This window comes from Sturnira hondurensis, unplaced genomic scaffold, assembly GCF_014824575.4.
Source record: "Sturnira hondurensis isolate 20B ecotype Veracruz unplaced genomic scaffold, ASM1482457v3 Scaffold0014302, whole genome shotgun sequence".
NCBI classification, from domain to species: domain Eukaryota; kingdom Metazoa; phylum Chordata; class Mammalia; order Chiroptera; family Phyllostomidae; genus Sturnira; species Sturnira hondurensis.
Genome location: NW_028086933.1, coordinates 6,432,872 through 6,445,169, shown reverse-complemented (window position 1 = coordinate 6,445,169; position 12,298 = coordinate 6,432,872). Strand labels below are relative to the sequence as shown.

At 43.0% G+C, this 12,298-nt stretch overlaps 1 pseudogene; it reads left to right on the top strand.

Moving 5' to 3' along the window:
* Positions 1 to 633: 633 nt before the first annotated feature.
* LOC118998507 (prolyl 4-hydroxylase subunit alpha-1-like) lies at positions 634 to 3,668 on the top strand (annotated as a pseudogene).
* The last annotated feature ends 8,630 nt before the right edge of the window (positions 3,669 to 12,298 follow it).

The window sequence follows — 12,298 nt, the reverse complement described above, 5'->3', positions numbered from 1 at the left end:
GTTCCTCAAAAAGTATGAGAGAGTTGCCACATGAACCAGCAGTTCCACCCCTCGGGGTGCTCCCAAGAAAAACTAAAGCCTACTTCCACACACAAACTCACACGCACATGTTCATAGCAGCACTGTTTCTAATAGCCGAAAAGTGGAAACAGTCAAAACAGTCATCAAGCGCTACCTGGACAAGCAGAACGTCAGATGCCCATACAACGGAGTGCTGCTTGGCCACTGGAAAGAACGGGGCTCTACTACATGGTACAACCTGGATGAGCCTTGAAACAGTACGCTAAGTGAAAGAAACCAGGCATAAAAGGGCACATATTTTATAATTCCATTTACATAAAATGTGCAGAATATGCAATCCAGAGAGCCAGAAAGTAGATTAGGAGTTGACAAAGGCTGGAAGAAGAGAGAAATGGGAAGCGGCTGCTAATGGGCATGGGATTTCTTTCTTTTTTTTGAGTGATGAGAATGTTCCGGAATTAGATAATTGTAATGATTGCACAGTGTGTAAGTATACGCTGACTCTTTGCCCAATAATTTGCAAATATACCTCATCCCCGTATGTTTGGAAATATACCTCACCCCCGTAGATTGTCTTTTCACTTTTTTGATGGTGTCCCTTTGAATCTCAAAAGCTTTTTTATTTTCGTTAGTCTAATCTACCTATTTTTTCCTTTGGTTGCTTCTGTTTTTCAGTGCCGTAGCAATACAATCAATCTCAACCCACAAATGCTGTGATGGAGTTAAACAGAACGACGGACACAACTACACGGCACTGCAGAGCATCTGTTGTCACACGGGGTCTAATCTTTGCTCAGTGACACGCAGACTGGGGTCAGAGTGCATCATCCTCATCAGCACCCTATGCTCCGAGTTTCCTTCCTTAGCATACGCCGTTCCTTCCCTTTACCCGGAACACTGTTCCTTCTGGCACAGCCTCTGTTTCACACAGCTAGTGCACATCTGACTCCAGGCGTTTGTTTAGGCATAAAACAATCACGCTGACCATCTACAGTGGCTGGAAGAAATGCAGTCTCCAGACGCATCAGGCCAGGCGGACAGTGCCAATCCCAGGGAGTGAGAGTCCTAGGGGACTCAGCTGTAACCCAACAACAGATGGGCCAGAGTTTCTGGGTGCCATATTTTAAGAAGAATTAAAAATTGAAATGTGACTTGATGCTGGTGAACAGGAAAGTAAGAGGGCTGGAGAACTCGGCAGAAGATACTTCTGGGAAGGAAAGAAACATGGAAGACATGCCTCCCTTCGCCAAAGGGCTGCTGCGTGGGAACCTGAAGGAGACCCCAAGGACAGAAGTTCCAGGGTTATGGACTCGGGATTCAATGCAGAGAACAGCTTTGTGGCACAGTGCTCAGCACCAATGAGGGGCTCGTTAACTTACTGAACAAAGAATGAATTAATAGATCCAAACTCCATAACCATGCAGATGGCTATCCAAGGAATTAATGAGTTCCTTCCCCTGGAAATACTCAAGCAGAAGGAGATGGTGGAAAGGATTTCTACTTGGCGAAGGGTGAGTGAGCTGAGATACAAATTCATTAATCTCTTGACCCAGAACAAGTACTCATAACAAGCTTATGTATTAGAGTTCTTCATCCTAATTGTTTGATCAGATGAAGAAACAGACTTCAAAAGGATTAAGTACCTTATCTGAGATGACACAGAAACTGAAATTTTGGGGGGGGGAAGAAAAGGCTTACTGGCTCCCTCTGCTGCCCAGCCAGGGCCACCGGAGGCCTGAAAGGAGGGAGCAGGTAGACACCCGTGTGCAGGCAACAGGGGACCAAAGAAGATGCTCCTGTCCTCCTTCCCAGGTGTGTGGACCTGTGAAATTAAGACTGCCAAGTGGATCCAGTGTGTTCTAATTGTAGAGATTCTACTTCCCGAGTTGTTGACCCATCCAGGCTTTTTAACTTCAATTAGTCAGATGACTGATTTGATAATAATAATCAAAAATAATAATTATATTATATAATTATATATTATATAATTATATAATAATCAAATATAATTATATAATATACTAATTATAATTATTATTTGATTATTATTATAATCAAATCAGTCATCTGCCTTATCATAATAATAAGGCAGAAAATGACAAATTAGAATAAGAAAATAGAGACTTTAGGTTGGCTGAGTAGCACAGTGACAAAAGATGCGAAGGGTTCGTTGGGCACCTGGAAATGCCTTCGAGTTCGTGACACGTCGGAACCCCGAGTGGAGCGAGGTGGAGCACGTAGTCCCCGAGGATGTGTCAGACGGCTTCCCTGATGACCTGACCATTCGGAGACAGGACTTCCCTAACGGTGATCAGGCGCCAGCCGCTAACGCCCTGTTGCGCCTCCAGGACCCCTACGGTTTGGATACAGACACCATCTCAAAGGGTAATCTTCCAGGAGTAAACACAAATCTTTTCTAACTGTTGAGGACTGTTAGCGGCCTCCACAGAAGCAGGTTATTACCATACAGTGGATGGAACAAGCACCAAAGCAGCTGGAGGAAGGCGAGGTCTCTACCACGAATACCATCTCTGTTCTGGATTATTTGAGCTGTGGGGTATACCGGCAGGGGGACCTCAATAAGGCCCTTTTGCTCACAAAGAAGCTTCTTTGTAAGAACTAGATCCTGAATATCAGCGAGCTAACAGGAGCTTTGAAAATGTGAGTCTATAATGGCTGAAGAAAAAGATGCCAATAAGTCTGCTTCAGGTGGCCAGGCCGATCAGAAAACCACACTGAAGTAAAAAGGGGCTGCTGCGGATTGCCTGCCGGAGAGACCGAGTGCAAAATGCTATGTGCATGGGGTGGGGGGGGGGGCTCCAGAGGAGCCTCAGAGACCGAGAGAACCCTTCCGCCGCTACCAGGATGCAAACCTGAACCCTCAGTGCACTCTGGCTCCAGCCAAACAGGAAGATGAGTGGGACAAGCCTCGTATTATTTGCTTCCATGATATTCTTTCTGATTGGAATTGTCAATGACCTAGCAAAACCAAGGCTGCGCCACACTGCAGCACACGCTGTGGAAAACTGACCAAAGCAATATGCGGAGTACCTACGAGTGCCTGGCTCTCTGCCTGTGAAAACCCTGTGATGTCTCAAATTAATATGAGAATACAAGACCTAAAAGGACTCAATGTTTCCAAAGCAGAGGAATTACAGGTAGAGAATTATGGAGTGAGAGGACAGTATGAACCCCATCTTGATTTTGGTTTTGGAAAGCCGGGCAGATGCTTTTGAAGAGCTGGGGACAGGAAGGAGAATTGCTACATGGCTGTTCTACACAAGCGATGTGTTAGCAGGAAGAGCCACTGTTATTTCTAACGTGGGAGCTAGTGTTTGGCCCAAGAAGGGAACTGCTGTTTTCTGGCACCATCTCGCTGCTGGTGCAGAAGGAGGTTATCATCCACGGCACGCAGAGTGTCCAGTGCTGGCTGAAAAAGCATGGGTATCCAATAAATGTCGCCACACACGTGGACAAGCATTTCGAAGACCGCGCACACCTTGTGGGAACTGGAATGACAGACAGGCTTCTCTTCCTCTCCTTCTGTACCCGGATGTGTCAGACACACACAGTTCCCAGTCTTAACTTCCAAGAGTTTATAGTGGACTAACATAACACTCCATGGTCGATTCAGTTATGGACCTCACCCCATGTTTCACCTGTGGGCAGTCACTAACTTTAGGGGTTGTTTCCCAGTTTAAAAATAACATGAACGCTCCACATTGTACATGCAAAACCTTGAAGTTCAGTTGATATCATAGAGGCCAAACAAGGCAGAGTGAAAAACGAGGGATTTTTACATTTGTTACAGGTTTTAAAGAACTTTTTGGTTAGGTAAAAAAGACTTGAAGAATCTGATCATAGTGTATCATGACACCTCAGCTGGTGGCTGGCAGGCTAGAATGGGCCATGTGACTAAGGAAGAGACGCCTTGAGTATGTGCCTAGGTGACCAGTCTGAAGACTCCGAGTAAACTAGGCCTCTAGCCTGGGGCCCATACAAAGCTTACCCCTTCATATACTTTCTAAGTTTATTTTTTTTCCTCCCAAGCCCTTTTTAAAGAAAACATACTTTGGTTTTACCAATCCCCCTTTCCTCTCATAGCTCCTTTTTGGTGAACTAAATCTATTTGAGGTAAAATAGTTTGATTTTTAGAAAACTTTAACTGAAAGTTCTACATAACACTGGGGTTCTTAACTAAAATGATCACTTGGGCTGTTTGTCCTTTTTCTTAAATGACTGATGACTTTGTCCACAAAATTATGTTATTAGTGCTAATCCCTTGCCTCGTTCTTGCTACAGCAGAGTGATGATACTGGTGTTCTGAGTAAATATATATCGTGCCTTAAAAAAAAGGAAAGAAAAGAAAGTGAGATTTGAAGTTTGTCTCCAGAAGGTGTATCTTTCCATTTAATCACAATGTTGTGTTAGCTCTGAAGTTAATAAACTCCAAGATTCTGGGCTTTTAAATTTTTGACCATTAGGATATAAGAGCAAAGTGCTATTTGCAACTTTTTCTTTTTTCAAAAAAGATTTTTTTGATTTTTAGAGAGCGGGGGGGGGGAGGGGGGAGGGGGGAGGAAGAGAAGGAAAGAAATGTCAATATGTGATTGCCTCTTGTACTCCCCCAACCCAGGCATGTGCCCTGACTGGGAATTGATCTGGTGACCCTTCGGTTTGTAGGCTGACACTCAGTCTACTGAGCCACACCAGCCAGGGCTGATCTACTACTTTTCCAAAACAGAGAACCTGAATTGTCTACTAAAGCTGAGAGGAGACTGAGATCTCCCTGAGCCAGAAATTCACAATGACTGCGCTATGTGATTATTGTGCATATTTTCCATTCCCTAATTCCTAGATTAACTAGAGCTTTATAAACTTATCTAGCTTAAAAATAACTTTTGATAGATCTGTGATGTTCTACTCCATAATTACATGCTGCATGTGTGGCCTAAGGAGTGAGGTTGGAATGGGCAGGAGGACAAGCTTCAACATAACAAAACCAAAAAACCTAGGACTCTCCTTTATGAAGTAACAGGGTCCCATCCCAACCCTGCCTGCCATTAGGCCTGCATTTAAAGGACAAGACACAAAGATCCTACTGAAATGTATTCCAACTTCCTCCCCCTTTACTCTGTCTCTTTAAGTACCTACCCAATGTCCCAATAGTCCAACATCTGGTGCTCTATTTCTTGAGTTAAAGCAATAAAAAGCCTACCCTAATGTGCAAGGTAGGGGGAGAAGACAGCAAATGTGATTGCATAAGCCATTTTCAGCCACTAATGACCTCACAACGATCAGTTTAACTGGTTGTTAGATTTTGGTAAAAGGTACATTTTAAGAGAAGACGACTGAGTAAGTGCCTAGGTTAGAAATATATTCACTCACTAAACATCCACAGCAATACCTCACCAGAGTCCTGAGCAGCCAGCAATAATCACTTGGGAAGGAACTGGTAAAGAATAACGACTGCACTATCATTCACCATAAGGGGCAATGCATCAGAGCTGTGGGCCATTTCCCAGAATGACACCTTGCTTCTGATTTCCCCTTTGCTGCTGGGGTTGAGCGAATGAGAGAAATAATCATAAAAGCACAGGCAATTCTTTTGACCGTTCTACAGAGTGAGTGTATGTTCTCTAAGCCCCTCTAAACCGAATGAGCAGAGTCTGTCACGCCCTCAGAAAGTCTCAGGACCTCCAGGATGTGGGAGCCTCTGTAATTCTTGTGTTATTAAGCATTTGACCCTTGTGAGCCTCAGGGATGTTCTCCTGACTAGGATAAGAACAAACACCAGAGAGGATGTACTTGGGATGGGAAGCTGTACACCTGACTCTGCCCATGACTCGCTGTATGGCCCTGAGCAAGGTATCTCGCCGCCCCAGCCTTTAGTTCCCTTCCCTGAGAAATAAGAATATTGGCTCCCATGACCTTGGAAGTCCTTGCAGCTCCAGCAGTTCATGGTTGTACCTTACTGTGTCCTACATTCCTGCCTTAGCTAGACATCCTCCTTCTAGCAGCGGAATAACCTGTGTGAAAACCTAAACAAATTTTAACAAATTGCACTTCACAGAAAGAAATCGGGTCATTACCACATTCTGCATCCTGAGTTTTTGCATCTGTACCAAGTACACTTTGGTATGTCCTTCCCCACTGAGTGTGCCCCTAGGAACCTTCCAGGTTACACAGAACACTCAACCTGACAGGAGGCATTTCTAAGTTTGGCTGCTCCAACACTTTCTGGGAAAAAATCGGCAAGTGTGGGAGGAAGAGTAACAATTGAGCATTCACCTGCTTGCCCTTGAGGACATGTGGTGCTTCTGGAACTGTGGGCTTGAGACAAGCTGTGCCAAGCTACCTGGGGGTGAGGGCCATCTGAGAAACCAAGCAGATCCGAGATGCTCACAGCAACGCCCACCCAAGTCAGGGTCGCCTAGAGCAGGAGCAGGAACGGGCTCCCTGGGTGATTTCTTTGCAGAGTTTGAGCATCCCCAAGGATGAAAGATTTCTGTGGCAAAAAGTGTATAAATGTCATCCAACAGCCTAAGGTCGGAATTACAGTGTGTGAGGGGCAGGTGGCCTCCACAATTGGAAGTGACATTAAAATGGTATTGAGTTTGAGGAGCTTGTGAGATACAAGAGTGACACTCATGAGACAGGTCTGAGCAGCAATAGCAGTTTAAGGGTTAGTGCCTGCTGGCAGGACACTGGGCAGCAAAAGGCTGGGGGAGGGGCCGGAAGGGAGGGAAAAAGTTAGAAATATATTCACTCACTAAACATCCACAGTAGTTGTTTCCAGGTAGTAACATAGACTGTGGGTAATTCCTACTTCCTTTATAGTATCATTCTTCTTATGTTGCTTGGATTTGCTTTTCCATGAACATTACTATTAAATACCACTTCTTGAATGATACAACAGAAATGAGGAAAGTTGATTTTTTTATAAGTGAGAAAACAAATAACTTCTTGAGAACTGAAAATCCATGATTATAATCCTAATACACTTTGTAAAATACTTCTATTTGAAAGTGTTATATTATTACATAACGAGTTAATACAGAGAAACCTCTCAGTCATGTTATCAAAAGCTGCATTTTCCCTCTGTATATTTTGCTAGTAAGTGAAGTTTCTTCAGCTTAATTTCTACTTACTAAATTTAGCTCTTTTCCTCTCAAAAATGCTTTATGTAGGTCCTGTACACATATACAATTGCAATTACATGAAAAGTCCCACAAAATATGTTAAGCACTTAATTTCCTTAGGCATAAAAATGTTTATATCTAACAAAAGTAAATAAATAAAATATAATACATATAATTATATATTTATTTTAAGTACAGTAAGATCTCTATGAATTCCTCTCCATTTGTGTTCATTTTCTATTCTTGCTCCCTCTAGTGTCCAACAGATGGAAAGGCATGGCCGTGGGGAAACAAAGCAAATAAAACGTGTATTGGAGTAGGGGAAGGAGGTGAGGATGGATCACTGTTGTCTAAGATCTAGATGAAATGCTTAGCTTTTTTTGTACTACATCTGATTTCTATCTAGGTCCCTGAGACAACGATGAAAGTGGGAAAAACAAGGTTTTGCACATGACTTGAAAAAAATAACAAACTACCTATTTCCAAAACTGCCCTATCACATCTTTCCACGTTTCCTTCCACTAAACTTGATTTCCGAAGCTGCATTGCCTTTCACCCAGTTTACTTCCTGTTAAAACAGTATCCCTTCCGGGGGAAATTGCACTAAGAAGTGGATTACAAATAAAAGCCTTTGAGCTTTCAAGGACAGTGTCCCACTGTGACACCGACAGATGCTTGGGGGCAGCTGTCTTGCTCTAGCGTCCTCACAAAAGGCCTGCTCAACTTGAGATTTTCCTTCCTCCTCAAAGCTCCATTTAAGTAGTGAGGCTGCCTCACTCACCTTTCCAGCAGACACTTTCTGACCCCCTATCCAGGGGGTTAGAGTGGATGCCAGGAGGGAGCCCACATCCATCTCAGGTGCACTTACACCATAATACACTCACCCCAACATTTTTCCAAGTATTGTACGCCCTTGAACTCACCTTCATTTAACTAGTAGACCAGCCCACTACTGCTTATGTGCTGCCATTTTAAATGAAAATGTCATTGTTTTTAATTAAAATATGAGAAGAAATACGTATAGGTCTCAAATGTTACTAGTACTTTTCTCCTTATACCTTATATCCATTCACTGTGCGTCACTAGTACTGAAATTCTGGCAAGTGGTGTAGTGTTGGAACTAAAATTTTTATCTTTAACTACAGAGAAAAAACTAAGTATTACTGAAGTCAAAGAATGTAAAGTAATTCCAAATTAATCTCCAGGCTTTCACATTTGAACACATTCACATGATATGATAAGGCTTCTCCAAAAAAAAACAAAAAACAAAAACAAAAACCCCCCACACACAAAACACCAACCCCACATACACAAAGATTATGAAGCAAAAGACTACTAACAAAGGAAGGACTCGACAAGATGTGTCTATTAGTGCTTAAAACTGCAGAGTAAATGTTTTCACTCACAGTTGCATATTTTAATCTCTATTAATTACAGCCACAAATTATGTTTCAACTGAAACACAGAGCTTTCCTTCTCCAATGATTAGAATTTAACCAAATTTCATTTTGCTGTTAATTTACAACTTGTCACTAGAGGGAGTAGTTGTTCTTTTTCTTTTTAAGCAAGATTTGCTAAAACAAAAACCATTTTCTTTAGCATGCTTAGCTAAAGTTCTGTGATATTTAAGTTCTGTGACTATGTTGTAAGGCTGTGGGCGACTACGTGGTACCTGCAGGTCCTCCCGATTTTCTGCGCTGTTGTGGTTGCAATTTTGTAGCTACCCCAGCTGAATTCAGCACAATCTTGATGCTGATAAATGAAATCTCTAATGATTTTTTTTTTGCATTTTCAGTTTTGAAAATGAATTCCTCCTGCTAACATCACCATTACATAGCTGTAAAAGATAAGAAAAGGACAGCGTTCTGACAGCTAGTTTTATCCTTTAATTAACTTAATTTTGAAGCAATTCTGCAACACAAATTAATGCAATGTTCCAGATTATAAAATTCACTTGAAATTCCGTGTTTAGAAAAAGATACAACAATGGTGGCTGGTACATCCTAGGATCACAACAAATATTTATTAAGCTGACGACACTGATTTCTAAAAATTCAGGGATTCACGGTTAGTCCACCTCTAGTCTGCTCCCCCCACCTTGTACCTTGCTGCAAAATAAGATCTGAACTTCAGATGTGAAAGCCCTTCTTGGTCTCACAAGTCTTGCTACCAAATGCACCCATCATCCGCAAACAAACTTCCTTAAGCGACGGCAATAACAGCTGAAAACGTGGATTTCTGGACAACTCCCAAACTGAATAGCAACCTAAGCAATACACTGTGGTTCTCCAGCTTCTTGGTCCATCCAGGTTGTCAGAGAAATGTGTGAAAAGGGACTGAAGCAGAGTTGTATTTTGTTTCCCAGGCCCATCATTGGCACATTCATCAAGGACAAAAACACACTGAGCGTGGGCTAAGGCCACAGAATGTGAAGGAGAGCCTGTAAGCCCGTAGAACTAATGTGTTTTAGACTTGCCTGATGCATCCACTAACATTTATTGGCATTATTTTTTTCCATTAGCACCATTCTTAAAATCACAACCGATTGTTCAGAGGGAGGAGGAAGAGGAGAAGCCTGCTGTAAAAACTCATCTCGGAAGCACAGCAAGCTGGAGCCGCACTCACGCCTCCCTCCTTTTGACAATGGCTAGCTATTTGCAATTTTAAACCCTGGAGGGTTTTATGTTTCTCAACCGTGGAGAGGTATATTTTAAAGAACGATTTTTCTTGCCTGCAGTGAAGAAAAACATTTCTAGGAAGCAAATAGCTCATCCATCAGAACAGAATGCACCCAGCCAGGGCCAACTAAGTTTGAGACCATTGTGTCTCAGGGCATTGCTACATTATGCCCTGGGAATCCATTCTTATCCAAGGCTTAAGCAGATTGACTTGGGATCAATTAGTATTAATTCTGAGTATCATCTGATAGTCTCAGCCTGTTCCCCTATCTCTTCCAATTTCTTAATTCCTACAGTTAGTGTGAACTAACTTGAGTTCCCAGTTTATAGGTGAATCAGATGTCTAAAGGTTCTTGGGTGACTTCTTTGAGTTCAGAATGGCATTCAGTGACAGAGTTTTATCAAAACAGAATATTTTTTCCCCTTTATCTTTCTCCTGGTTTGTTCTTTTGAACTTTTCTATACAGACAAGGGCAGATAACATGTACAGGCCACTGAGCCTGATACTGTTTTTCAAAAGAGCAATGTCAAGGTTGTTTCAAAAGCAGCTCTGACTTCAAAGGTTACTATGGGGGCTTATCTATGGGAAAGAGACTAGGGTACAGCAAGGTATTTTTATGTCATCAAGACAAATTGAGCCTTACCCCAAACTGCCATAATCAATGAAAATGCCTTTGGAAAAAAATCATTAAGAAATCATAATACTGCACCCAAGAAGTAGCTGAAAGTAATGTGACACCTAAGATTATTTAGTCACTTAAGTCACTCTGTTTTATCCTCAGATTACTCTGTGTGTCTTGTACATGAGACGTGGTACGGAAGCAGGAAGTGTCTGCTTAAAATACAAACCTTCATGAGTTAGCAAAGGTAATAGGAAACAAATGCCACAAGAGACAGGAAATACCAGTGGCGTGTGAGACCGGGCAGTCTCCCAGTGCCAACTGCTGTGCCAAATGCCACACAACCACATCACCGCCGTCTGTGCACAGTGACTTGTCCTTGAGGGAGAAGGGAGACGTGTGTGTTCGGAGATGAAAGGGCTTCCCCAGGTAGGGAAAGAAAAGCCACCAGGAAAATACGGCATTTCACTTTAAAGCGTTCTGAAAATGTCCCAGCCTGTGTGACACAGCAGGTATCAGGACAAAGGGAGAGTAGAGATAAAGTCTCAGCTCTGAGTGTGTTGAGAAGGATGGTGATGGTTCCGGGAAGGTAAAAATAGAAGCGTGTCTGCTGCTGCTAGAGAGGATAATTCTCCTCCGGGAAACATGCGCTCTGAAGGATGCTGAAGTTTGCCTATTTTCCCGCTTAACATCGAGGAGGGGGGCCCGTGCTGCCCCCAGTAAAAGCATCTGGGTTCCTGTCATCTATGTTAACTGAGACAAATGACGGCTGCCTACGAAACAGATACAGGTGGGGATTCCGAAGTCTCTGTAGGACTAGGGGTTCCCCGGGCCAAACTCATCGGGTACAGATTTTCACACTTTATGCCAAAAAAAAAAAAAAAAGACAGTCACTTATTCCTGACCTTGACTGAAAACTAGGCTCTCGTGATCCAGCTTCTGCCCTTGAATGAAATGAGGAGTTAGAGCCTGTGTAGTGAGTCATGGGGGCTGCTGTGGTGGGGAGGGGCCAGGCCAGCAGTTGGGAGACCGGGATATGTGACACGGCTCCGGAACTTAAGCTCACTGGGTCACCTACTTTGGAGGGCGACAATAGATGATTTTTAAGAATCTTCACCATCCCGAAAGCTCTATGATTTTGCTCTCTTTAGAGGAATGATATTAATCTACAGGGACTCTTGACATTAACATTGTGCTCTGTAAGGGAATCCACCAGGACACCATTTGTGAAGTCCATTAATTCACAGCCTAGAATTTTGACAGGACTCGGTTCTGGGCACCCAGGAAATCCTGAAGCACTCACTCCACAACTGCTCGTCAAAGACAGCCAGCAACACCACAGCTGAGGCACAAATGTCTAGGCTCTGTCCCTGCAAAGTCAGGAAGATTCATGATGTTTCTGGGGGTTGACAGAGAAACTTAAAGCACTGAAGGAAATCCAAAATAATTACATCAAACTATGGCACTCTGGAGAAATATAAAAATGTCATCGTAGCATTCTCAGAATTTATTTCTTCATTACAGAGGAGAAAATTAGGGCTTCTACACCGTGTCTTTCCTTCTGACTCAGCTGGAGTGTGTGAGAGGCTCCCCGCCCCCCGACCCCCACCCCCCTCCGGCACAGAACGGAAAGCAGCAAGGCCGGTGGATTTATTTACTGACATGTGCTGGCGTTCCATTTTCTGTTTCCTAAAAGATCTGACCTATTTACATAAACCATACATCATCTTCCCTTACTACTTGCCTCCTGTAAGAACCTGGCACTAAAGAATGGCTAGATCTTAGTTATCTGCTCTGTATCATTTCTCTGCTCATGCATTTGAAAGTGACTCTCCAT